Source organism: Kogia breviceps, chromosome 7, assembly GCF_026419965.1.
Source record: "Kogia breviceps isolate mKogBre1 chromosome 7, mKogBre1 haplotype 1, whole genome shotgun sequence".
Classification (NCBI taxonomy): domain Eukaryota; kingdom Metazoa; phylum Chordata; class Mammalia; order Artiodactyla; family Physeteridae; genus Kogia; species Kogia breviceps.
Window position 1 is genome coordinate 107,908,782 of NC_081316.1, and position 26,547 is coordinate 107,935,328.

At 49.2% G+C, this 26,547-nt stretch overlaps 1 long non-coding RNA gene across 1 annotated transcript in view; it reads left to right on the top strand.

Moving 5' to 3' along the window:
- LOC136794524 (uncharacterized) overlaps positions 1 to 21,446 on the top strand; it is a 44,026-nt gene extending 22,580 nt beyond the window's left edge. Inside the window, exons 2-3 of the long non-coding RNA XR_010841461.1 lie at positions 11,123 to 11,171; positions 21,294 to 21,446. This is a non-coding gene — a long non-coding RNA (uncharacterized lncRNA). The remainder of the gene's footprint in view (positions 1 to 11,122; positions 11,172 to 21,293) is intronic.
- Positions 21,447 to 26,547: the final 5,101 nt, after the last annotated feature.

The window sequence follows — 26,547 nt, forward strand, 5'->3', positions numbered from 1 at the left end:
ACCCACGTGGTAGAATTCACAGCATGCGGGCACTTCATAGGTGTGTTTGGTGAGGTCTTGCAAGAATTCCCAGGTTTTTGGTGTGGTTGCTCTGAAAGAAGAGAAGAGATGAGGCAGCTCTGGGGCAAAAGATCATGAGTTCAATGTCAGCCATGTTGAGTTTGAGGTCCTGTGGGACGCTCAGTGCAGAGGTCCAGGTTGGGGCTGAGGAGCAAGGTCTGAGCGGAGGGCAAATATCTAGTAGGTGTTGGCAAATAGGTGGTAATGAGCGCCCAGGGGGCATTGTAGTCCTAGAAGAAAACAAAACCCAGGACAGGACCTGAAGGAGCACCGGTGTTTAAGCCACAAAGGAGTGTGAGAAAGAGTGCCAGAGGGAGAGGAGAGCCAGGAGAGTTTAGTAAAGACTAAAACACATTCATTAGATTTAGCAACAAGGTGGTCACCGGGTGAGGACAGTTTCGGAAGCTGGTGGGAGCTGAGGTCTGAGGTCATTGTTTAAAAATATAGGTTTTATTATTATTTAGGTATGGCAGAGCCAGCAGATGAGGAGATGACTACCACTGAAAAGGTAGTTGGTTGTATTCATAGATCTCAAGAGGGATGCACGCCACTCTACGGGGGGTGGGGGGGCGCACTGGGAAGCACTAGTGTTGGAGGCGGAGGCAAAGGGGAAATTGTGGGCAAGAGCCATTATTGTGGTTTCTGTGGGAAGGGACAGATGAGGCAGGTTAAACAGGTTTAGGATTGGCTAGTTTGAACAATCTCAGTGGTCTCTGGGGCACAAGGGTGGCTCCAGTTGGCTCGTACCTGGCCATGGGATGATTAGGGCAGGTGGCTAGTGATCTGGAATGTGGGAGCCTGAGAAAGGAGATGGTTGAGGGTGTGGGCACCCTCAAATCTGATTGGTTAATTGAATTAGATTGGTTAATTAGTTTGGTTGATTGAATTGGTTGGTTTGCATTTGAAAGGTGCACTGGTGGGTGAGTGGTTTACTACTTCCAGGAATTGGCTGCCCCTGGGAGGGGCGGTCACCCCAGATGTCAAAGCATCAGAATACAGAAAATAAACTACCTGGTTAATATAGTCATGGGTTGGGCAGTGAGTCGGAAAAGACTGAGGATGTGAACCTTGTATGTGAGGGGCTGCTGGTGGTTTCCTCTTCTCTCAAGGGTGGCTAGAGGTGGTGAGGGGGGTTGCTGGTTTTCAAAGCAAAGGACTGGAGTCTCCCATGAAGGTCAGGACCTGCCCGCTGGTGAGATCTTGCTCGTGCCCATCTCCTGGGCAGCAGCGCCTGGCAAAGATGCTCGAGAGCATGGGCTGTGGGGCTGCCTGGGCTTTTTCAGGCCCAACCTCAGGGTTTTGGCTTGGCTGAGCTCAGCTCTTCTCAGTCTGCACAGAGTCAGAGGAGGGCCAGAAAGGGCTGTCTGAGAGGTGAGAATAGCCCCCCTGAGTCCTGACTCAGTCTCTCCAGTAAAGGGAAAACGGATTAGCAGTTTTTTGGCGGGTACCGCTGTGCCTAGGGATAAACAAGACTCATCCTTGTGGAATGTGAGCAGAGTTAGCTTTTTTTTTTTAACTGGCTTTTGGGGAAAACAAAAAAATACGGGCAGAGGTCCCACAGCTGTCTGAAGCCACCTCCACCTTAACTTTCCAGAGCCAGGACACATCTTGGGCAAAGCTGCCTTGTAAGCAAGCTGTTACCTCCTGACTTGCAAGCTCATAATATGTTAACTCCTTCTGAAGAGGCTGACAATTACTCAACACCCCTTGCCAGCTGGCTTCAGCCAATAGAATTGTGGCATGCAAATGCAGCATCCTGCATCTACTCTGGGTCAGGCTAATCCAGAGTAGGAGGAATTTCCTCTAAGAGGGGAAATTCAACTCTTAGATGGGGAAAATGAAAAAAAATAGAAATCTTTATGTTGGAGGCATTTCTGCTGCCCATTGGCAGGAAGGAAAGGAGAAGGATGTCGATGGGTATTCTTTTTTCCGAATGCACTGAGTAGGAAAGCATGTGTTTCAGCTTCTCTGGTGAGAGCATGAGGTGCAGTCCAGGAGTCCATGTGATGCTGTGTGTGTGTGGTCGGGGAGGGGGGCAGTGGTGGTGGCTGGAGCTCTCTGTTCACCTAGACACTCCCCCCAGCCCCTCTCTTCAGCTTTCCCAGGAAGATCTCTGTCCATCCAGCCTTCCAGGAGCTATTGGAGGAATGGGTAGACCTTGGGAGGGGGGGAGTGACTCCGAGTACAAAATCTTTCTTAGCCCAAATCCTGGGAGTCATCCTCTCTTGCTTTCACCCCCATAACCAGCCCTACCTCTGAGTTTGAATTCTACCTATAAAATGCTTCTTGGAGCCAGCTTTTCTTTCCACCCTCATTGACACAGCCCTAGCCCTAGAACTCATCTTCTCTTGCTTGGAGTATTGCAGTAGCCTGCTAATTGGTCTCCTGATGCCAGTTTGTTGCACATTGCTCCACATTGCTACCAGAGTGAATTTTTTTCCCCGAAACCATGTTTTAAAAATTTTTTACATACTTAAAATGTTTGTAATGCATATATGTGGTTCTAAATTCAATGATATCAAAGAACATGGAGTAAAAAGTAAATCTTGATCAACTCCTGTCCTCTAGCCATTGCTATATTTGTTAGCAATTGTGTATCCTTCCTGAAATAATCCATGAATATAACATTGCAAATCTGTTTTTTAGAGGAGAGGTATGGAACACACACAAATGTAGTCTTTTATACATTTTGTTGTGCATCTTGTTTTTCCACTGAACAATGTCTCTTGAGCGTCATTTTATTGATATATCAGGACATATGAATTTGACTAATTCTCTTATCAGTGGTATAATATTGCATTTATGATCACATTACAGGCTATTTAACCAGTCCCCTATCAGTGGCTATTTAGGTGATTTACAAACTGTACTATTACAAACAATGCTTCAATGAATGATTTATACAAATATAATTTTACATATGTTTGATCTAGCACGTTTCTTAGGATTTGAGTGCCTTTAAATATTATTACTAAATATCCAATTCAAATTATATTATTAAATATTTTCCCTCTTGCAAAAATGAAGAACATGTTTATAACTTCAGTCCAAACTCTTCCCTGAGCTCTGACCCATTGATCAACTATTACTTAGTATAGCCACGTGGAGATCTCAAATCTGAGATGTCCTAAATTGACCTCCAGTCTTTTCCATTGCATAAATGGGACCCCCATCAGCACAACTGCTTAAGCCAAAAACTCTGAAGTCATCTATGATTACTTCATTTCCCATACTGCCCACTCACGTCTCCCATCTACCTCCCATTTAGCGCTCTTTTCCCCACTTCTCTCCAAGCTTTTGCATCTTCAGTAAACCTTTTAACTCCACAGCCTCCTACAGCTGCAGTCTTCCACCAAAATAATTTCACCGCTACCACTCAAAGCTTACATCATTTTTCCTCTGGACTAATGCAGTCATAATAAGAGTAAATGGCTTAGGGCTTCCCGGGCTTCCCAGGGCTTCCCTGGTGGCGCAGTGGTTGAGAATCTGCCTGCCGATGCAGGAGACACGGGTTCGTGTCCCGGTCCGGGAAGATCCCATGTGCCGCGGAGCGGCTGGGCCCGTGAGCCGTGGCCACTGAGCCTGCGCGTCCGGAGCCTGTGCTCCGCAACGGGAGAGGCCACAACAGTGAGAGGCCCGCATACCACAAAAAAAAAAAAAAAAAAAAAAGAGTAAATGGCTTATAAAGCACTTGCTATGTGCCAGGCACTGTCTAAGTGTATTACAAACACTAGTTCCTTTTAATCTCAAAATAACCCTCAAGGTAGTTGTACCATTTTTAACTCCGTTTTACAAATGAGGAACTGAGGCACAGAGAAGTTCATCAACAGGTAAGAGGCTGAGCCCTTGAATACTATTTTCAACGGTTTCTTAAATTTCCTAAATAATCCTCCTTGTGCCCCTTACAGGACATTTTTCAAATCAATGCTCTTTTTAGACATGGAGTAGATCATGTCCTGCTCCTCTTTTTTTTTTTTTTTTTTTTTTGTGGTACGCGGGCCTCTCACTGTTGTGGCCTCTCCCATTGCGGAGCACAGGCTCCGGACGCGCAGGCTCAGCGGCCATGGCTCACGGGCCCAGCCGCTCTGCGGCATGTGGGATCTTCCCGGACCGGGGCACGAACCCGTGTCCCCTGCATCGGCAGGCGGATTCTCAACCACTGCGCCACCAGGGAAGCCCAGAATTTCCTTTTTTAAAAAGTACAAAACAGAGAATTCTCTGATGTTCCAGTGTTCCAGAGTTCCAGGTTAGGGCTCTGTGCTTTCACTGCTGGGACCCAGGTTCAATCCCTGGTCAGGGAACTAAGATCCCGCAAGCCACAAGGTGTGGCCAAACAAACAAACAAAAAACAATAAAAAAGTACAAAACAAACTTCCTTTTATTGGAGTATAAAATACATAGAAGACACAGCACACATCACCTGTATAGAGCTTGCTGAAAATTTTCACAAATTCACACACAAGTGCAACCAGAACCCAGCCCAAGAAAGCAAACAGACCAGCCCCCCAGAAGCCACCCTTGTGCCCCTTCCAGGCACTAGCTCAGGATGAGGTTAACCCCTAGCCTGACATTTTTCCCCCCCTCAAAAGAAATTTGAGTTGAAATTTACACAACATACAATTAACCATTTTAAAGTGCATAATTCACTGGCATTTTATATACTCACAATGCTGTGAGACCACCACCTCTATCAACTTCTAAAACATTTTCATCTCCCCAAAGGAAAGCTCTGTCTTTATTAGGCAGTCATTTCTGATTCCCCCTCCCCGCTGTCCCTGGAAACCACTTGCTTTCTATCTTTAGGGATTTACCTATTCTGGATATTTTGTATAAAAGGACTCATATAATATATGACCTTTTGTTTCTGTCTTCTTTCACTTAATGTAATGTTTTCAAGGTTTATCCCTGTTTAGCAGGTATCTCTTCTTCATTTCACTTCATGGGTGAATAATATTCCATTGTATGGATAGACCACATTTCACTTATTCACTCATCCATTGATAGACATCTGAGTTGTTCCCACCTTTTGGCTGCTGTGAATAGTGCTTCGAATAGTGTGAACATTTCTGGGCACACTATTTGTTTTAATAAGTATTTGTTTGAATACTTGTTTTCAATTCTTTTGGATATATACCTAGAAGTAGAATTGCTGGGTCATATGATGATTATATGTTTCACTTTTTGAGGGAGCATCACACTGTTTTCCACAGAGGCTGCATCATTTTACATTCCTACCCATGATGCACAAGAAGTCCAGTTTCTCCACGTCTTTGCTACCACTTACCTTTAAAAAAAATTACAGCCATCATAGTGGGTGTGAACTTGTATGTTATCATGGTTTTGATTTGCATTTCACTAATAACTAATGATGCTGAATATCTTTTATGTGTTTACTGATTGTTTGTATATTTTCTTTTGAGAACTGTCTCTTCAAATCCTTTGCTCATTTTAAAATTGGGTTGTCTTTCTGTTGTTGAATTCTAAGAGTTCTCTATATATTCTAGATACTAGATATTTTAAAGATATATGATTTGCAAATGTTTTCTCCCATTCTTTAGGTTGTCTTTTTGCTTTCTGGATGATGTCATTTGATGCACAAAAGTTTTAAATTTTGATGAATTCCAATTTACCTAATTTTCCTTTGGTTGCATGTGCTTTTGGTATCATACCTAAGAATCCATTGCCAAATCCAAGGTTCATGAAGATTTACCTTTTCTTCCAAAAGTTCTATAGTTTTAGCCCTTACATTTATGTTGTTGATTCATTTTGAGTTAATTTTTGAATATGGCATGACATGTGGGTTCAACTTCATTCTTCTGCATGTATATCTAGTTGTCCCACCGTATATTGAAGAGAATATTTTTTCCCTCTTGAATAGTCTGGGCACCCTTGTTAAAAACCAACTGGCCAAGCACAGGCAACTCTACTCAATACTCTGTAATGGCCTCTATGGGAAAAGAATCTAAAAAAGAGTGGATACATGTAAATATATATAACTGATTCACTTTGATGTACACCTAAAACTAACACAACATTGTAAATGAACTATACTCCAGTAAAAACTTAAAAAAAACCCAATTAGCCATAGATATATGGGTTTATTTCTGGACTCTCAATTCTATTCTGTTGGTCTATATGTCTGTCCGTATGCCAGTACCACTCTGTTTTGATTACTGTTGCTTTGTGTACGATTTGAAATTGGGAAATGTGAGTCACCTAGCCTGACTTTTATTACATGGATTAATTTTGTCTAGTTTTATAATCTGTATAGATGGAATCATATAATATGTACTCTTTTGTGTTTGTTTTCTTCATTTAGAGCATTTATGGAGAGAAATTTTAGGCATAAACAGGTCTCTGATTGTGTACCTTTCTCCCCCCCCAACAGAGTTCGTAGCAAACGCTACATACAGGAGAACACTGCATTAGATTTATTTTCTAATTTCATGAATTAACTTACTTTCTCTTCATCCCTACTGCTATTATTCAATTCATTTTTTTTAAGAGTACAGGGCTATTAGTTTGTAGACTGTCATTCAATTTGGAGTTTTCTGGTGTTTCCTCATAATTAGATTTGGTTATTCATTTCAGGCAGTAAGTAATACTACATAATTGATGTTTTGTCCCTCTCAGCCCCTCATTTCAGGAAGCACTTCATGTCAGGTTGTGCCATTATTGGTGAAGTGAATTTTGATCACTTGGTTAGGGTAGAGTCTGCTACGTGTCTCCACTGCAAAATTATCAATTTTTCTTTTTAAAATTTTTATTTTTTATGTTTTATTTATTTTACTGAAGTATAGTTGATTTACAATGTTGTGTTAATTTCTGCTGTACAGCAAAGTGATTCAGTTATACATACATTTATATTCTTTTTCATATTCTTTTCCATTATGGTTTACCATAGGATATTGAATATAGTTCCCTGTGCTATACAGTAGAACCTTGTTGTTTATCCATTCTATATATAATAGTTTGCATCTGATAATCCCAAACTCCCAATCCATTCTACCACACCCCCTTGGCAACCACAAGTCTATTCTCTATGTCTGTGAGTCTGTTTCTGTTTCATAGATAAGTTCATTTGTGTCATATTTTAGGTTCCACATATAAGTGATATCATATATTTGTCTCTTTCTCTTTTTTTTTTGTCTTGTAGTGATTCTCCTAGTCCTCTTGGTATACATACATATATATATATATATATATATATATATATATATATATATATTTAAATAAATTTATTTATTTATTTTGGCTGCTTTGGGTCTTCGTTGGTGCGTGCAGGCTTTCTCTAGTTGTGGTGAGCGGGGGCTACTCTTCGTTGCAGTGCGCAGGCTTCTCATTGTGGTGGCTTCTCTTGTTGCAGAGCACGGGCTCTAGGCACGCGGGCTTCAGTAGTTGCAGCGTGTGGGCTCAGTAGTTGTGGTGCGCAGGCTCAGTGGTTGTGGTGCATGGGCTCAGTAGTTGTGGCTCGCAGGCTCTAGAGCACAGGCTCAGTAGTTGTGGTGCACAGACTTAGTCGCTCCCCCGCATGTTGGATCTTCCTGGACCAGGGATCGAACCTGTGTCCCCCATATTGCCAGGCAGATTCTTAACCACTGTGCCACCAGGGAAGTTCCTGTCTCTCTCCTTCTGACTTACTTCATTTAGTATGATAATCTCTAGGTCCATCCATGTTGCTGCAAGTGGCATTATTTCATTCTTTTTTTTATGGCTGAGTATTATTCAATAATAAGGGTTCAAATATGTTTTTTCAATATATTAATTTCTTTAAACTCCTGTTCAGGCAAGGTGCTGTTGATGTTTAAAAAAACACTATTAGCTTTGTCCACAGATATAAGTTGTCAAAAGTTACCCAAGGTAAGTTTGATGTTGAATGCAGCTTTAAACAATTAAAAAATTGTATTGAGTGTACTTTTTTTTTTTTTGTGGTACGCGGGCCTCTCACTGTTGTGGCCTCTCCCGTTGCGGAGCACAGGCTCCGGATGCGCAGGCTCAGCGGCCATGGCTCACGGGCCCAGCCGCTCCGCGACATGTGGGATCTTCCCAAACCGGGGCACGAACCCGTGTGCCCTGCATCGGCAGGCGGATTCTCAACCACTGCGCCACCAGGGAAGCCCTTTTCAACAGTATTTAAAAGATCCACCATGCTGCACACTAACAAACAAACCAGTAGTTACTAGTGTTCCTGTCCTGACTCTGCCGATAGCTTGTTGTGTGAACTTAGTCAAGTCATTTCCCCTCTGGGCCTTAGCTTCCTCATCTGTAGAGTGAGGGTATTGGATTTGTGTAAATGGTTCATATACTTTGGGGACCAAACAGACAGAAACTGTTGAATGAGGGAAGCAGGCAGTATGTGCAGTAGAGCAAGGTGGGGCTTGTGGCTAAGCGGACGGTGTACTCCTGACTGACACGGGCAATCCATTCCCAGCGCCAGTCAGTTGTCACTAAGAGAAAGTGCCAAGGAAATAGTGCCAGGTCTTCAGGGTTTTTTTTTTCCCCAAGAAAAACAAAAAAAATTGTATTTTTACATAAAATCTGATTTTTACATGTTAATATCCAAACCAAAATTTTAAGTAACTGCAGAGGCCAAACAAAACGTGTCTGAGGACTGTGTGCTTCTTCGGAATAGATGGTCCATAAGGTCCTCTGGCTTAGTCTCTGGTGCCCCTGACAAAGGGAGACAGGTGGTGGGGAAAAGGTGGTAGCACTTCTAACTGTGGCTGAAAAAGAAAACAACAATCAAAATGCTAGATTGATAGATACATGCAGAGCTAGGATAAGCTGGCAACAGTCTCTTCTTTCCATACATTCTGGAAGCTATCTCTGTACTCCTCCTTCCTTTCACATACCCTAGTGTGCCGTCTAGTCTTCATTCAGCTGAACCAATCTGTGTCTATGTGATTGGACCCTTCTAGGGATAGTGCTGAAGGAAGGAACTCCCCCAAAGGGAAGCTACTTCACCTTCATCCATCCATCATCCATCCATCCACATATCCAGGCAACCATTGGTTTTCAAATTGTTGAGTGTCAGTTGATGTTTCATACCACGCTAGGTACCAGTGACCCTTGATTCAGTTGATGGCCCCGGTTAAACCCTGGGGAGAAAGATAATTTTTTCTTTTTTTTTTCCGCCGTGCCGTATGGCCTGTGGGATCTTAGTTCCCTGACCAGGGATGGAACCCGCACCCCCTGCATTGGGAGCATGGAGTCTTAACCACTGGATTGCCAGGGAAGTCCCAAAGATAATTTTTTCTAGGGTACATCATCAGAGCTCTTTTGTTAATGCCCTAGATGTGTCTCTCAATCAGGAGCTAAGCACTCACAGAAGCATTCAGGGCATAAGCTCCTTATCTAAAAACTCCAAGATTTAAGGACCCTTCCTGCTTGCAACTCCTCCTTAATAAATATATTGTAAAGGCAAATGCTCTACTCTTCTTTGGCCTTCCAGAAAGGTTAGCAGATGGAAGTGGGGCCCACAGAGAATATGCTCTACCTGGCAAATGGGGTGTTTTGAAGGCTGATTTTAGAGCTGCAAAAGCACCTAGTTGATAGGCCAACCCCTCCTTCTATTTATCCTATTAAGCAATTAACTGAATAAGGAGATTCTGAAAGTCACAGACTGCTTTTTCTCTGTTCCTCCATTTGTGGTTGTTTTCTTTCCCCTGACAGTCTCAGGAGACTGAGCCAGGGTCTCCATGTTACAAGTACATCTTGTATATTTAATCCGGAGCCCTTCATAAACTTGGGGGCAGGGTAGAGGCTGCAAGGGAAGCACAGAATTAAAACCACATCCTGGGATGATGAGATCTCTATGTAGCCTCGCTTATTTCTTTTCCCACTCCCAGACTTTGCTCCTTTGCCCTCCTTTTTTGGAAAGAAACACATCTCTGCTTGCCTAGTGGAAGTCTGTGGAAAATCCAGTTCATAATCCACAGTAACCTTGTTGACAGACACCCGTCCCCCAGTGGGAGAGCTGCCTGATGGGAACATATTCATTGACAATAACGTTTGGGTGACAGCAAGCTTGCTCTTCAGGCAGAGTAGAGTTGGACAGGAAGGAAAGATGGGAGGATTTTCCTACCAATGGAGAACCTTGAGGGAACAGGCCATCTGCCTCCACCTCTGGGGGTGTGGAATGGAAGAAGACTCTGAGTGACGTGACCCTTGGGAGATATCCTGGTGGGGAAAGCCAGGGAGCAGATCTGGATGCCGGGAGACTTTCTGTATAGGGTCTGGCTGACTCAGAATAAATTCAAGTCGCAGTTCTCCAGGGTTAGCAGTGTAGAGCAAAACTTCACTTCCAGGTCACGAATGGATTCTGAAGTCTCAAATTTCCCCCGGGATTCTGCTTCCTTTGGCTCTGTCACTAAAGAGCTCCGTGGCCACTCCCTGCTGGCTTTAGGTGGCTGGTCCAGCCTGTGCTGGAACTGGGATCATTGCCTCAATTTCCCTAAACACAGCTGAGTCAAGACTGGGGTATTTAACAAAGCACTGCACAAGCTTCAGGGATGATGAAGAGGAAATAAACACAGAAAGTAACATGAAACCAACCCCTGTGCCAGGTGGAGTGTCTCCCCGCCCTGCCCAGGGCTCTATCCTGACCTTTCACATGTGACAGGGGTCACCTTTTCCCACCTTCTCTGTCCTGGGACATAGCCTTACCTTGGGGGACACAAAGGATAACTTCCTAGGACAACGTCAAATAAATTTCCTATCAGAGATAAACACAGACAGTAGCAGGAAGCTTGATTCGTGACCCTCCTTCAGCTGTTTTCCTGGACTTCGGGGTGTTCTCCTTGGCAGCAGCATAAGGTCATGAGGCCCTCCATGAGAACAAGGTCCCCACTGTTGCATCTTGGTGGATTCTGTTTTTACTCTTTTATTTCTCAAATTGTTCAGAAACCAGACTATTTATTGGACCCCCCCCCCACCAGAGACACATATTTATTGGGGCTCCCACCAGAGACACACCGTTGGAATCAAGATACAAATGAAATGGAGAAAACCCCCAAGCCATCCAAATGAGTTTAACTCGTTAAATTATTGTGTTTCTTGGCAGGTCCTTGATCGAGCCTTCCTTCCTGGGTTTGTCTTCTCCATAAATCATGGTAAGGTCGGGGGTACTGAGGAAGCCTGGTTCACCCCCAGCGCTCCTGGGTGAGGGCAGAGCAGAGCTCCCAGCAGTTCAGCTGTGGAGCCAGTTTCCCCAGGGAGTAAGAGAGGTCATGGTCTTTCTCTTTGGGCTTCTTGGAATCCTGTGATCACAGGAGAGGGCTGGGGTGAGGGCTGCTGGCCTCTGCATCTCCCCTTACACTGAGGATAAGTGGTGTGGGTGTGATCACTGGCTACCTGGTTAGGCCTCCTGACCGGTGGCTTGGTCTCTGCTTCTGTGGGGGGTCTTGTTCATTTTCTCAAGTTCAGCTCCCACTCCTGGGAAGCAATCATATAGGTTACCAGGGATGCAGCACTGAGGAGCCCAGACTGGACTCCTCCTTTGTGAAACTTACATCCTACAGGGGAGCAGACATCCAGGTACCAAGTAAGTGTCTTACGGTTCAATCCCCATAGTTTTGTGCGAAATGGGTTCCAAATAGTCCAATTATAAAATGAGAGACCACGCTCCTGTGAAGTTAATGAAAAGTGTGTTATCTGGTGGGGCACGTTGATAATGGGGGAGGCTATGCAATGTGGAGTGGGGCTGTACGGGAAATCTCTGCACCTCCTGTTCAATGTTGCTATGAACCTAAAGCTGATCTAGGGCTTCCCTGGTGGCGCAGAGGTTGAGAATCCGCCTGCCAATGCAGGGGTCACGGGTTCGTGCCTCGGTCCGGGAAGATCCCACATGCCGCAGAGCGGCTGGGCCCGTGAGCCATGGCCGCTGAGCCTGCGTGTCCAGAGCCTGTGCTCCGCAACGGGAGAGGCCAGGACAGTGAGAGGCCCGCATACCACAAAAAAAAAAAAAAAAAAAAAAAAAAAAAAATAAAGCTGATCTAAAAAAATGTTTATTAAAAAATTCCGAATGAAAAAAAGAATTCTGAGTGAATAAACAACAAGGTCCTATTGTATAGGACCAGGAACTATATTCAATATAGTAATAAGTATATAGTAATAGTAATATTCAGTATTACTAATTGAATATAATAATATTCAATATAGTAATAAACCGTAATGGAAAAGAAAAAATATTCTGGTTTGGGAACATGGTTTCTTAGCATCATCAAGAAAAGGAGGACTTAGGTAGCTATAGTCACTGTCCTAAGAGAATTTCTGCATAAAATAAATTTTAAAATGTAGTAAGTACCTTAGCTATGCCTCTAAAAATTCTGAGCTATGGCACTGCTCTCAGCGAGGCAGCCCAATCCAGAGCTTTAATAGATTCCCTGTATGAAATAATTTTAAAAGACCATTTGAGGGCTTCCCTGGCGGTGCAGTGGTTGAGAGTCCGCCTGCCGATGCAGGGGACATGGGTTCGTGCCCCGGTCCGGGAAGATCCCACATGCCACAGAGCGGCTGGGCCCGTGAGCCATGGCCGCTGAGCCTGCGCGTCCAGAGCCTGTGCTCCGCAATGGGAGAGGCCACAACAGTGAGAGGCCCGCGTACTGAAAAAAAAAAAAAGACATTAAATGATTTTCATAGTCAAATGTCGTAGTATAAAAATACTTTGAAATTGATACATTTTTAGTTTGGGGACTGATTTTTGTTTTGCAAGCGGAAATAAGGCAAACATTGAATTTAAAAAGTGGATTCTTTTCCTGGCACAAAAAGTAAAGACAGTTCAAATTACACTATGCATCTAAACTGGCACTGATGTGAGAAAGTCCCGAATGGTCACAGGCTATGCTTCCTGGACATCCTGTCCCTGCCCCCAAAGATGTGAACTTGAGTATTTCCTTGTTCACCAGCAGCCGATGGTGAGGGGTAGCTGGAAGGCACGAGGAAAGCCCCAACTGTGCTCTGTCTGAATGAATGTTATGGCGGGATTTTCCTGTGATTCAAGCTCTATGATAAATGCTCCCAGAGTCTGAGACAGAATAGCAGAGGGCCCTGGCTGAAGAAGAGGGGTTGATGTTTGCACAAGAGCCTAAAGGATGTATGGAAGGAGTTCGAGATTGGAATGAGGGGTAGGCGGGCTGCAGGGCTGTGGGTGGAGGAAGGAGACGGTGCTCGTGGGAATCCCAGAGCAGACCAGAGGCAGCGGTCCTGAGACCGTGGCTGGGGGAGCCCAGCACCCAGGCCAGGCCTGTTCTCCTCCAGTGAAAGCCGGTGTCTGCATCTGGCTGCTTCTCTTCAGGTACCATCTGCAGTGTTCATCATTGTCTGTTTGCTGCATTGTTCTGACTTTGGCCCATCCTGACCTCTTTCTACCTCCCCCTCAACCCTAGGAAGTAGGTTCTGCTCTCATGCCCATTTTACTGCAAGGAGACTGAGACCCAGCTTAGGTGAGCTGCCCAAGGTTACACAGAGGGTCAGACTCAGACATTTTGGCTCAGAGCTGTGCTCTTAACCAAGCCCACCCGAAAGTGCACCTCACTGGGGCACTGCCTCACTTCTCCTGTCTCCCCCACCCCCAGCCCTGCCAGGGCTGGCCTAGTGGGTGTGTCTCCACCTCCCTCACCTTTATGGCCCCTGCTGGGACATCAGCATGGGCCCAGGCCTGGCTGGGGCTGCTGCTGGGAGGAGCAGGAGGGGGAGGCTTAGTGAGTTCAGCCGCTCACCACCCCTCCCCTGCCGCCCAGGGGCCTACGGAGCGTGTACGTGGGCTGCAGGGCAGGGGCCTTCGCTGCAGGGCAGGGGCCTTCCTGAGACTCTTCTCACCTGGGCTGGGCTCTGATCCCCAGCACCACCATTATCACTGAGCGCCGACTCCGTGCCAGACTCCGGGCTAATGCTTTCAGTTCTTTTTTTTTTCTTTTTTTTTGCGGTACGCGGGCCTCTCACCGTTGTGGCCTCTCCCGTTGCGGAGCACAGGCTCCGGGCGTGCGGCTCAGTGGCCACGGCTCACGGGCCCAGCCGTTCCGCGGCACGTGGGATCTTCCCGGACCGGGGCACGAACCCGCGTCCCCTGCACCGGCAGGCGGACTCTCAACCACTGCGCCACCAGGGAAGCCCAATGCTTTCATTTCAAGACGACCCTGTGAGCAGGATACAGGTTCAAGCTATGGCTTTTCTGACCTTAGGGTGACAAGGGGTATTTGTTGCTTAGATACTCAGAGCTTGGGGTTTGGGGATGCAGAGACATCAAGGCAGCTCTAGCAATGGCCTTTCTGCTGTCTCTGCTTCTCTCTGCATCCATTCTCCTCTCTGCCAGCCAGACAGCTCCACTCACTTAGATTTCTGCTTCCCTGTAAGTCCTGTGGCATGAAGCCCACTGTGGCAGCCTCAGCCCTCCCATTATGTGGTCTTTTTTTTTTTTTTTTTTGATGTGGACCATTTTAAAAGTCTTTATTGAATTTGTTACATGATTGCTTCTGTTTTATGTTTTGTTTTTTTGGCCATGGGGTGTTGTGGGATCTTAGCTACCCGACCAGGGATCGAACCCGCACCCCCTGCATTGGTCCAGTCTCAACCACTGGACCGCCAGGGAAGCCCCATCAGGTGGTCTTTTGCTCTCAGCCCTCATTTCCTGCTGTATCTGTTAGTTCAAGAGGAAGAGGGAGACCCCACCCAGGGTCTGTGGTCACTTGGAGTGACCGTGGGAGTGCCCTTGAACTTGGCTGGACAAGCAGTGATAGTTGTCACTACTACAAATATCACACTTTGCATTTTACAGAGGGAGAAGCTAGGATCCGGAGAAGATAAGTAACCTGCCTAAGGTCACACAGCAAGTTGGGGACAGGACTGAAATTAGGAAGCACTCAGAGCCACCAGACTCCACAGCCTCTTGCATCAGATGTTGGAGGTCCCCAGGCCTAAATTCTAACTTGAGGTGCCTCCACTCATTTTCTCCACCTTTACGTTCTGTTCTGTCCCCGCAGGCCTCTCTATGCTCTGTTCCTTCTCTTGTTCCTGGAAGGGTAACTACTCAACACACCTCAACTCCCAGCGAGCTGGGCAGAGAAGGAAGACCCAGGGTCTGGGAGGCACCCAGGGGCACCCTGGAGTAAGCAGGGTGGTGGTGCTGGAGGGAAGATGCTTCCTTGAAAGGACGTTTCTACTTTGGACAGGCTGCCCTCCTCAGGCCCTGGGGTCCCTAATGGGACAGTGCTGGTCCTTTTTTTGGGAACTGTTGGTCAACTTTATTCCTGTCTCATATTTGTTGGCAGCAGGTGGTGCTAAAATCATGGAAAGTTTAATAGTAAACCTCGTGAGGCAGTTTGAAGAAACAGCATAGAGAACGGGCCCATGGAACAGGCAGCAAGGGACCGTCAGGATGGCCTCACTTGCATGAGGGGCTGGTCTTTGACAGGCTGTCGCTGGCACTTCAGGTGGTTCTCCCAACTTCTGACCGTGCCTCCCTCTCCCAGGGCTCTCATTCTGACCTTCTCCCGCCAGGTGGATCCCCAGTTCACAGCACCAAGAGCCTGGACCAGAAAAACTAGAGAAATGGCTAGAAGTAGAGGGTTCAGTGGTATCAGTTCAGGGGTTAATGTCGTCATTTACTCAACAGTTTTATATTGAGCACCTACCTTGCGGCAGGATCACTGCTAAGATGTCTCGTGGTAAACCAGAGAGGTGGTGCCCCCTCAAGGGCTGTTCCTTAATGCGAGCACTTCTACAGTTGTCAAATAATCATAATAGCCACTAAGTACTTTTTTGAATTTCCTTTGACAGGCACTGTGTTAAGTTGCTTTGCGGAGAATGTCTTCCTTGATTTTCAAAATAATCTTATGAAATAGGTACTCTTAAAACCTTCATTTTTTCCTGAGGGTGTAAGTACAGCATGGTGACTATAGGTAATAACACTGCTTTGTATATTTGAAAATTGCTAAGCGAGTACATCTTAAAAGTTTCCATCACAGGAAAAAAATGTGTAATTATTGTTAACTAGACTTATCGTGGTGATCATTTCACAATATATACAAATATTGAATCATCATATTGCATACCCCAAACTAATATAAACTTAGACGTCAGTTATAGCTCAATAATTACAAAAGACGATTAACAAATTTGGGGGATGTAATGTACAGCATGGTGATTATAGCTAATACTGTATCATATACTTGAGTGTGGCTAAGAGAGTAGATCTGACATGTTCTCACCACAAACAAGAAATGGTAATTATGCAAAAGGAAGGCGTGTTAGCTAAGCTATGGTGGTCATCATCTTGTAATATATAAGTGTATCAAATCAACATGTTGTACACCTTAAACTTACACACTGTTCTATGTAAATGATATCTCAAGAAAGCTGGAAAAAAAGAAAAAGAAAAACCAAAACCCACACAAACAAAAAACCCTCTCCATTTTACAGATGGGGAAACTGATACTTAGAGAAGGCAAGTAAGTTATTCAGGGTCCCTCAGCTGGTCAGTGAAGGCACCAGGATTTGCAGGCCTCCTCTGGATTCTGACTCTGGAGCCCACACCATCAGTCACAACTACACCACATCTTTAGAACTTCAGCTGAGGTGGGAGGTTGGGGGAAGGGAAGTGGTGGGTTGTGTTGGGGCCATGGCACTCATAGCCTTGGGAGTTCAAGGAAGTCTTCCCAGATGGAGTGACACCTAAGGCTTTATTACTCCTGGAGGAGGTAAATTAAGCAGCTTAAAACTTGTAGGAGGAATTGTATGGGGATGGGTGTGGGGAGGGGAAGGGTGTTCCAGGCAAGGGAAACAGCATGTGCAAAGGCCTGGAGCACCAACTCTGTATCCCACCTGGTTGGTGCCAGGTGAGGAGAGGAACACTTACCTTCTAGGACTGTGAACATCTCAAGGACAAGGACTGTGCTTACTTGCCTGTGCCTTCCCAACACCCAGCCTGGAGTCAGGCACATAGCAGGACTCAAGAATAATTCTGGACCGGGGAACTTTAAGGGGAGGAGCTCGGTGACAGGGAGGAGGAACCAGCTGGGAGACTGCCACACCCCTTCCTGGCAGCACCTTCCCTCCTGCCTTGGCGACATAGCAGGAAGATGGGCCCTTCCCACAGGCCCTAGTTTGGACATGGTGTCCGAATGTCATTCAGCCAGTGGCTCCTAACATTTCTGAGGCCACATATGCCTTTGAGTAGTTTGGTAAAGCATTTCCTGCAGAAAGGGCACCTGCTGCACCCACACGGTTCCACCTGGAGGCCCTCTCCCTTGAGGCCCACCTGGGAGGCTCCCCCTAGTGGAGTCTAGACCCTCTTCTTCCCACCCCTGCCTGGCCCTTCTCCCTCCTGACTCTCTGACACCTGCTGGGTTAGGTGACCCAGCCCAAAGTGGGAAAACTCCTGACCAGTCTCTGCCTCTCCCCTCTCTCTCTTTCTCTCTCCCTCCCTCCCTCCCGCCCTCCCTCCCTCCCTCCCTCCTACCCACAGCTGGGCCTGAAACAGCTTGCTCCCAGCCTAGGCAGTCCAGCCTGCCCCCGCATCCTAACTCAGGCTCCTAGACCTTGAACCTGAGGGGCTGCCATGATGCCAGAGGCCTCCAGTCCCCTGGGCCCCTCCCATCAGCCAGCTTTGCTCTACCCTGGCCCCTCCCTGTCTCTTCTGAGTCTGCCAGTGGCCTGGGAAAATCCAGAGTGGCCAGGATCTCCAGTGGGAATGGCCCCCATTCCTGTCCAGGGCTCAACCAGCCCTACCCTCCTCCCTCCCGCCCTCCCCTTTTCTGTATTAAGACTATGTGACCTTCCAGCTATCCTGTCCAGCCTCCTCCATCAACTCCTTCCACAAGAGTTTTTTTTTTTTTTTTTTTTTTAGTGTCATTAGAACTTCTGTTTTCTCCTCAATCCTCTCCTGTCTTCATTTTCCTTTCTAGTCTGCTCGGATGACATTATTTCTATCATTCTCCTGCAAACTCTAAATTCCCTTACCAGTTTGCCCCTTTGCTGGTCCTGCTGAGCCAGACCCCAGCCCTGGATGGCTCTGGGGCAGAATCACTCCAACAAGGGGTCTGTTGTTTCTCCATGCGTGCATTTCCCTCCCCCTCCCACTTGTGCTCCAAAATCCCCTTCCATCCCTCACTTGCTGGGCTGTTTTCCATTTCCCCAGAGATGAGGGGAAGAGAGACGGTAGTGACTGAAGGAGAACCAGGGGCAGGAGCGGGGAGCGGGAGGAGGAAAGGGACCGAAGTACTCAGCGTTCGTTACTCAGCAGTACTCCAGCGTGACCCCTCCTCTCGAGGCCTTGGCTGCCCCTGTGGACATCCTCGGCTGGCCCGCTGAGGCCGGGGGCTTGGCTGCCCTACGGGGCTGGATGCAGGAGAACAGGCCTTCGCCCCTTGCTCCCTCAGCCAAAGGAAGGCAGACTGAACCGAGCCGGCGGGAGGATTCCTGCTACACAGGGCAGGGCTGCACGGCCCTGCACACCCAGCCGCCCTCTGTCCTGCACTGGCTTGAGGGCTGCGGCTAGGGGCAGCCGGGGACCTCTACTTCACCATCGCATCAGGGCTTTCACCGGGGTGTGTACTCCTGCTTAGAAGCCCCCCCCCGCCCCCTCGCTATGTGTCTCTATAGTGACGATTTCAAACATCCAACTCTTTCCCCCTCCCCCCTGGGCTCAGGGCAGCGGAGAGCCACCATCTATTCGGTTTCCAGTTTCCAAAGCTCCAGTACGGAGCCTCCTCGCACCTGCAGCCACCCTGCCTGAGAGATCTCTCTGCTCACCTCCCCACCTCCCCTCCCCCTTCAGGGACTTGGATTATCTGTGGACATTTTTCTTGCCTGTATCTTCACCCTGTCTCCTTCCTCCTCCTGGCTTCTTCCCACCAGCATTTAAATATCCACAGACTTTCTCCATCTTAAAAATATTCAGCATCTTTCTTTCCCCATTTCCACATCACAGACAAATTTCTTGAAAGAGTGGTCCTTAGTGACACCTCCCTTTCTTCATCTCTCTACCCTCTGAGACCACCTCTGATCTTGTGCAGCTCTTCTGCGGCCGAGATGACCGATGGATGGTCTCCATGTCACCAAACCGAATATACCCCCGAATATACCCTCTCAAATGTCCCCTTGTCCTTTCTACAGCTCTGCAGTTTCATAATAGCTGACTCTTTCCTTCCTCTTGAAACATTCTCTTTCCTCTGGGTCCAGGGCACAGACTTCTCTGGGTTTTTCCTTTGTCGTCCTGTGCTTTTCTGGTGGGCCATGGACTCTGTAGCTCCTCCAAACGTGGTCCCGGCCCACGGCCCCACCCACATATCTCCCAGTGATGTCTTCTATTCCCACAACGTCAGTTCGCCTCTGTCGAGTGAGAACCCCAGCCAAGACTTGAGCATGCCAGGTATCCCATACAGCCACCCGCCTGTCTCGGGTATCTCACAGGGACCTCATACCCAGGGTGTGCAAAACCCAATCTCTGATTTTCTTCCCCAACCTGTTCCCTCAGGAATTACCTCTAGTACCTCCCCTTCCTCTCCCCCCGCATTCCATGCATCACCAGGGTCTCACAGCACCACAGCCGCCCTGTTCTCCCAGCTGTCCCTGCCTTGTCCGCATCCCCCGCTCCCTTCTCACCTGGTGCTCTCTCCCCTGGTACTGCCCCACCCCATCTCAACTTCTCCTGATCTACTCTTTTTTTTTTTTTTTTTTTTAGTACATTTATTTTTGGCTGCGTTGGGTCTTCGTTGCTGCTCACGGGCTCTCTCTAGTTGCGGTGCGCGGGATTCTCATTGAGGTGGCTTCTCTGTTGTGGAACACGGGCTCTAGGCGTGCGGGCTTCAGTAGTTGTGGCACGTGGGCTCAGTAGCTGTGGCTTGCGGGATCTAGAGCGCAGGCTCAGTAGTTGTGGCTCACGGGCTTAGTTGCTCGGCGGCATGTGGGATCTTCCCGGATCAGGGCTCGAACCCGTGTCCCCTGCGTTGGCAGGGGGATTCTTAACTACTGTGCCACCAGGGAAGTCCCCCCCTGATCCACTTCTGATCACACCTCTCCCTGTTGAAAACCCATCAAAGGCCTCCCAGGGCTGTTAGGAAATAATGCAAACCCCTATATGACCTCTAAGGCCCGCCCTTCCCTAGATGCTCTGCCTTCCAGCCCCCGACTGGCTTCACTCCCCTGAACTCAGCCCACCACTTTGAACACTTCATCTGCCTGGTCTCCCATCCTCCACCACCGCCGCCGGGAGCTGGTCAGTGAGCACCCCTGCGTGGGGCATACTGCGCAGGCGCGGAGGAAGCACGAGGCAAGGGCCCGGGAGCTGTCCTTGGACAGCTCCTCACCTGACGGGAGGGATGGGACAGGCCAGAGACCTAGGAGCGAGGGCGAGACGCACGCACGAACCTCCACGGGGGGCCTTCCCCGTGGGGACACCAGGTAAGGGCTCGGTGACTTTGCTTAGGCCAATCCCGAGACATCATCCAATGTCACTGTCGTCATCACTGTCCTCAGCAGCAGCATGCTCACAGCTACTGTTTACTGAACACCAGCTCTGTGCCCTGCCCGGCCACAGGTGCTTTATACACGTCACTCATCAGCCCTCCCCGCTGCCCTGACACTCAGCAAGGGTGATGACGTCGCCTCTTTGGGATCTGTTTTGGGCTGAATTGTGTCCCTCTAAAATTCAGAGGTTGAGGTCCTCACCCCCAGTACCTCAGAATGTGACTGTATTTGCTCACAGGGCCTTTAAAGAGGTGATCAAGGTGAATCTTTTTTTTTTTTTTTTTTTGCGGTACGCGGGCCTCTCACTGTTGTGGCCTCTCCTGTTGTGGAGCACAGGCTCCGGACGCGCAGGCTCACGGCATGTGGGATCTTCCCCGACCAGGACACGAACCCATGTCCCTTGCATTGGCAGGCGGACTCTCAACCACTGAGCCACCAGGGAAACCCCAACGTGAATCTTGAGGACATTATAGTAAAGGAAATCAGCCAGACACAGAAAGACAAATATTATATGATTCCACTTACGTGACGTACTTAGAATAGTCAAATTGAGAGACAGAAAGTAGAATAGTCGTTATTAGGGCCTGTGGAAGGGAGTAGTGGGGAGTTAGTGTAAATGAGTACAGAATTTCAGTTCGGGAAGATGATGAAAAAGTTCTGGAGATGGATATGGTAATGGTTGCATAACAGTGTGAATGTACTTACTGTCACTAAATGTACACTTAGAATTGGCTAAAATGGTAAATTTTATGTATATTTTTCCACAATAGAAAAGTGTTGGGACTTCCCTGGTGGTGCAATGGTTAAGAATCTACCTGCCAATGCAGGGGACACAGGTTCGAGCCCTGCCAGGAAGATCCCACATGCCACGGAGCAACTAAGCCCATGCGCCACAACTACTGAGCCTGAGCTCTAGAGCCTGCGAGCCACATCTACTGAAGCCCGCGTGCCACATCTACTGAAGCCCGTGCGCCTAGAGCCCGTGCTCTGCAACAAGAGAAGCCACTGCAATGAGAACCCCGTGCACCACAACAAAGAGTAGCCCCCGCTCACTGCAACTAGAAAAAGCCCGCACGCAGCAATGAAGACCCAACGCAGCCAAAAATAAATAAGTATATAAATTTTTTAAAAAGTGTTAATCATAAAATTAAAGACCCATAAACTGGGCTTTAAAATTAAAAAGAAAGAGGTGATTAAGGTAAAAAGAAGTCATATGGTGGGTCTTAATCCACTATGGCTGGTGCTCCTCTAAGAGGAGGAGATCAGGACACAGAGGGAAGTTAGAGGGAGCAGACAGCCATCTGCAAGCCAAGGAGAGAGGCAGCGGAAAAATCCAGCCCTGCCCACAGCTTGCTCTGGGACTGCTAGCCTCCAGAACTGTGAGAAAATAAATCTCTGTTGTGCAAGTCGCCCAGTCTGTGGTACTTTTTATGGCAGCCAAGCAAACTAATACAGGATTCGAGAGCTGGGAGAGACCTCAGAAATCATCTCATGATCTAACCATTTCTTTTTACTGAAGTGGAGATCAGGTCTGGGAGGGAAAGCCCAAGGCCACAAACAAGTCACAGAGGGACTCCCAGCCCAAGGTCGGCTTCTCAGACTGGGGGATCCTGGGACTGAGGCTCTGGGGCAAGACGAGGCTGGGGGAGTGTGGGTGGGGGAGCTTTTGGAGGAGGGAGAGGGCGCCCCTTACTGGGGCAGAGAGGGAGCAGCGTGCTCAGGTGAGCAGGAGGCCCAGACAGTAGTCTGAGGATGTGTGCCAGGGCGTGTGCGTATGCGCGCGTGCACACGTGTGCTGGTGGCTTGGAGACGGAAGACAGGGAACACATCGTCTCCTCCCTGCCGGGAACACATTGGGAGGAGGAAAGGCGACATCTAGGAGCCCGAGAGGTGCCTCAGCAGTGTCCCGGCCTAGGAGGGCTGGCTGAGGGCGTAGGGGCCCTCGGGTGGAGGAGGGAGAGGGGAAGAGAGCAGGCTGGATGCAGGAAGAGGGATGGCCGCTTGACCCTCCCCCAGGTGCCCTAATGGAAGTTGTTTCAAGAACTTGAGAGGATTCAGCTCACTAGGAGGAAGACATGACCAAGAGTCAGCTCTGTCCAGAGCCATGCTGAGCTACCCCAGGAAGTGTGGAAGGGGCAGAATTCATTCAACAAACATTTACTCAGCTCCAGACTCAGACTCGTGCAGGCTCACGGGGGCTGGGATCCAGCAGTGACCAACACGGATGCAGTCCGACCCCCTCAGAGCTCCCCCTCTGCTGGACGGCAGGCACTGAGAACGTAATCACGCATCGAGAGCACATTAGCATCCTGACGGGTGCTAAGGAGAGGGTCAGAGGGCTCTTCAAGCATTAACCCAGGGGGGCTTCAGGACAGGCTTCAGGGCAGGAAGGAGGAGGAGGCATTTGCGGCAGAGGGGGTGGTCCGTGGTGGGGGAGGGCTGCCTGGCTGGAGGGCGTGAGGCGTGCCGATGGACAGCTGGAGGGGGAGGCTGTTCATCAGGGCAGTTCAGACCCCGGTGAGGACTTTGAACTTGGCCCTGAGAGCAATTCAAAGCACTGGATGGGTTTAGGCAGGGGAATGACACGAGTCCATCCGTATATATTGAAGCTTGGAGTCGGTGGCGGGGTGGAGGTGAAGGATGGCGGTTGCAAGGTCCAGGGAGTTGCAATGGGGTGGAGGGCAGTGCCTGGACTCAAGCAGGGCAGAGTCTACTGGAAGTTGACTGGGTTGGGAGTGGTGGAGGCTGGCTGAGGGGAGCTGGCTGTGTGCCCGGGTCACCCACTGCGTGAAGATCTGGAGTCACCGTTGGGCACGTAGAATGTTAGGTCCCTGAAGACATCCAGGAGGAGATCAGGAGAAGGCAGGTGGACGGACTGATCTGGAACCTGGGAGAAAGATCTTGGCAAAAGACTTAACTTGAGAACTAAGTCTAGGTCACAGGAATGAATGTGAACACTTGGGAAATATGTACAAAGTAGAAGAGAAGAGGCCTGAGATGGAGCTCTGAGAAATACACACACCTACAGGATAGTCACTGGAAGAGGAGCGTCTCTGAGTTTTCTTGTCTGTAAAATGGGTAAGATAATGCAAGTTGACGTAAGGATTCGGTGAGATGAAATCAATATATAAAGTGTTTGACACGGTGTTGGTGCTCACGGCTGGATCCTGTATGTGTAGCATGTTTCCTCAGTGGCCTTCTTCCTGGGTCATGTTGGTTTATTAACTTCCCTTCAAGAGAAGTGACCAGAGGCCTGGACTTCATCGCTGATGACTGTCCTCCACCGGACATTAGGTTCTATTAATGCAGCCCAAGGTTGCACTTGTGATTTTAGCACTGCTGGTAAGCGTGAGCTCGGACCTCTGTATCTTTGTGAGGGATGCTTTGAATCTAAGAGCCTACAAGGGAAGGTGTAAAGGAGGGGACCAGGCCCTGTGGCAGGAGCCAAGGGCAGTCCTCAGACCTAGCGTCTGCTCATGTCCTTTACAGAAAGGGCAGGGAAATTGGCCGGCATGCCCAGGCTCTGCCCTTCTATGCTCTGGGCTTTCCAGGCAGGTGTCAGGAAAGGGGGAAGGGGGATGGTGATGGGGAATGTGGAGGGAAGGGGCAGGTTTGAGGAGATGCTGGGATGAGGAGGGGCTCTCCGGGCTGGGGTGTGGGTGCTCTGGGTTCCCTTATCCAAGTCTCTTACACCTTCAGTGAGCCTGGGTCTTTGTCTGCCGCTTCTGATGGAGGGAGTCTGCCTTTGTCTTTGGGGAGCTGGGCTCCCGGTTGAAGGGCAGTGGCTGGAGCAACACCGCCCCCTCGTGGCTTGCTCTGCAAGTGCGGTCACTGGACCCATCCCAGAGCTGGGAGCTGCGTTCCGGCGCCCCACCCAATCTCTTCTGGGGTCTACAGGCTGGCTCTGGATCAGCTGATGAGCTGACTTTGTAGTCCTTGGCTGTCTTTGGCAGCCTTTCCTGTGTACCTAGGGGTATCGCTTTGTTTCTGGCTTATGTTAGCTGTCGCTGCCTGGTATATCTCTGTCCTGCTGCCTTGGGCTGCCTGTGTCTGTGATTAGCACCTCCTGTCTCTCTTTCCATCAGTCTCTGCCCGGGTCTCTGTTTCTGCATCTGCTTCTGTCTCTGACTTGCTCTCTGCCCCCCCTCCACTGTCCCTGTGTCCTGGAGCTGGGGTCACAGCTGCCCTCCCCCTAGAGTTGGACTGATTCTTGAGAAGACTCGTCTTTTTTAGCTTTTTCCACGATGAGTCAGGAACTCCTTGAGGGCTGAGGGCTGAGACCCAGCCCAGCAGCAGCCTCAGAGAGGATGTGGGAGGTCAGAGGAGTCTTGGGCTGGGCTGAGGACTGTGACAAGAGACTTTCCCAAATATGCTCATGGGGCCAGCAGGAGGCTGGGCGCATTCCTGCCTTGTCTAGGAAGCAGGATGAGTGAACAGCTGGCCACCAATGTGGAGCGGGGCTGTTCTGGCTGCCGCCTCTGTGCAGACCCTTCCCACTCTCCTCAATCCTCACCACGCTTTCTGTTGTCTCAGGGCCTTTGCACAGACTGTTTCTCCTTGAAATGGTCTTTCCCCCAAGGCCTTAGAAAGCACTCCCTTTAGGAAGTCCTCCTGGATCCACAGTGTCTGTGATGGGGCCCTCCTCTGTGCCGGGGCAGCATCCTCTATACTTGGTTTAATGTTACCTGGTTGCAGTTCTGCCTTCCTGACTTTTGTGGGGAGGGGTGGGTGGGAGCTTTCATGTGCATAGGCAGGGAAGCAGCAAGTGCTGGGGACAGGGAGGGGTGGGGGGAACATGGTAACACCCTCCCCCCAACCCCCGCTTGTTCTGCCTGCTTCTGTCCTGTTCTTTCTTCCCCCAGGTTTCTTGCTATCTTTGTGCCAGAGGCCCTAGAAGTTCCGGGAAAATCCTTCTGGCCTCGGGCCCAGGAACAGGCTCCGAGGAGGCGGCGGGGAAGGGCTGCCTGCTGTCATCTGTCTGTTGAATCCTCTGAGTTGGCAGCACAGGGGTTGGAGGCCACCTGTGGGCAGCCTGGGACTGGGATAGAGGGGGCAGTAGGGGGGTCGGGGGCACTTGTAGCCTGAGTCCTCTTTGGGGGAGTGACCGTGTCTCAGCGTGGTCGTGTGGCATGGGCGCGCCGGAGGGACAGCCTTCCCAGATACTCACCTTGGTTATGGGTCTGCTAACAGCTTGGAGCTGTCCCTGGGACCACAGAGCTCCCTAGTACCATGCGAGAGGGTCAAGGTCCAGCGCTCCCCCAGAGAGCTCCAAAATCTATTCCAGGAAAGGGAAAAGGAAACACTCAGAGGGTGACCTCTGGGGCATGGAGGATGAGGGGCCCACCCCGCTTCCCCCCTTTATTTTCTATGGGCCACCTGGACCTCCTTTGAAGTCTGAGGCCTGTGGTTGCCTGGCTGTGTGACCCTGAGGGATGGGGCTGGGAGGCTGGGAGACTCTGTTGAGAAGTGATGGGGCCGTTATGGATGATGAGAGGCTGTGGAGGGGATGGGGTGGGGGGAATGCTGGCTGGGGGCTCAGGAGCTGACGGTGAATCCACCGGTGGAATCTAGTCCAGGACCCCTTGGATCGCAGACCTGAGGCCACTCACTGCCTTGGCACCGAGGGTTGGCTCCAGAGCTGAGGCTGGAAGCCCAGGGCTGGGGCAGGACAGGGCTGGCGGCTGCATCTGAGTCCCAGTGCAGAATCCTGGTTCACCCAGAGGAGATGGAATGAGGTGAGGCATGGGCTGTGGACTCAGGAGTGGAGTTCAGGTCCCAGCTGGTGACAAAGGCCCTGTCCCTGGCCTCTCTGGGCCTCGGGCTCGAGGAAGCCAATTCCTGTGGGGCACTGTGAATGGATGTGTGAATGTGTCTGTTCGCCCAGTGCCGAGGGGTCCCCTCCCTCCTCCTTCCACTGGCTCTTTGTCCCCCAGGTTGTTCTGGCGCTTTCCAGATGGATAGACAAGTACTGTGGGAAGGCCCCCTAACACCCCGGCTGCCGCAGCCCAAGGAGACCAGAGACAC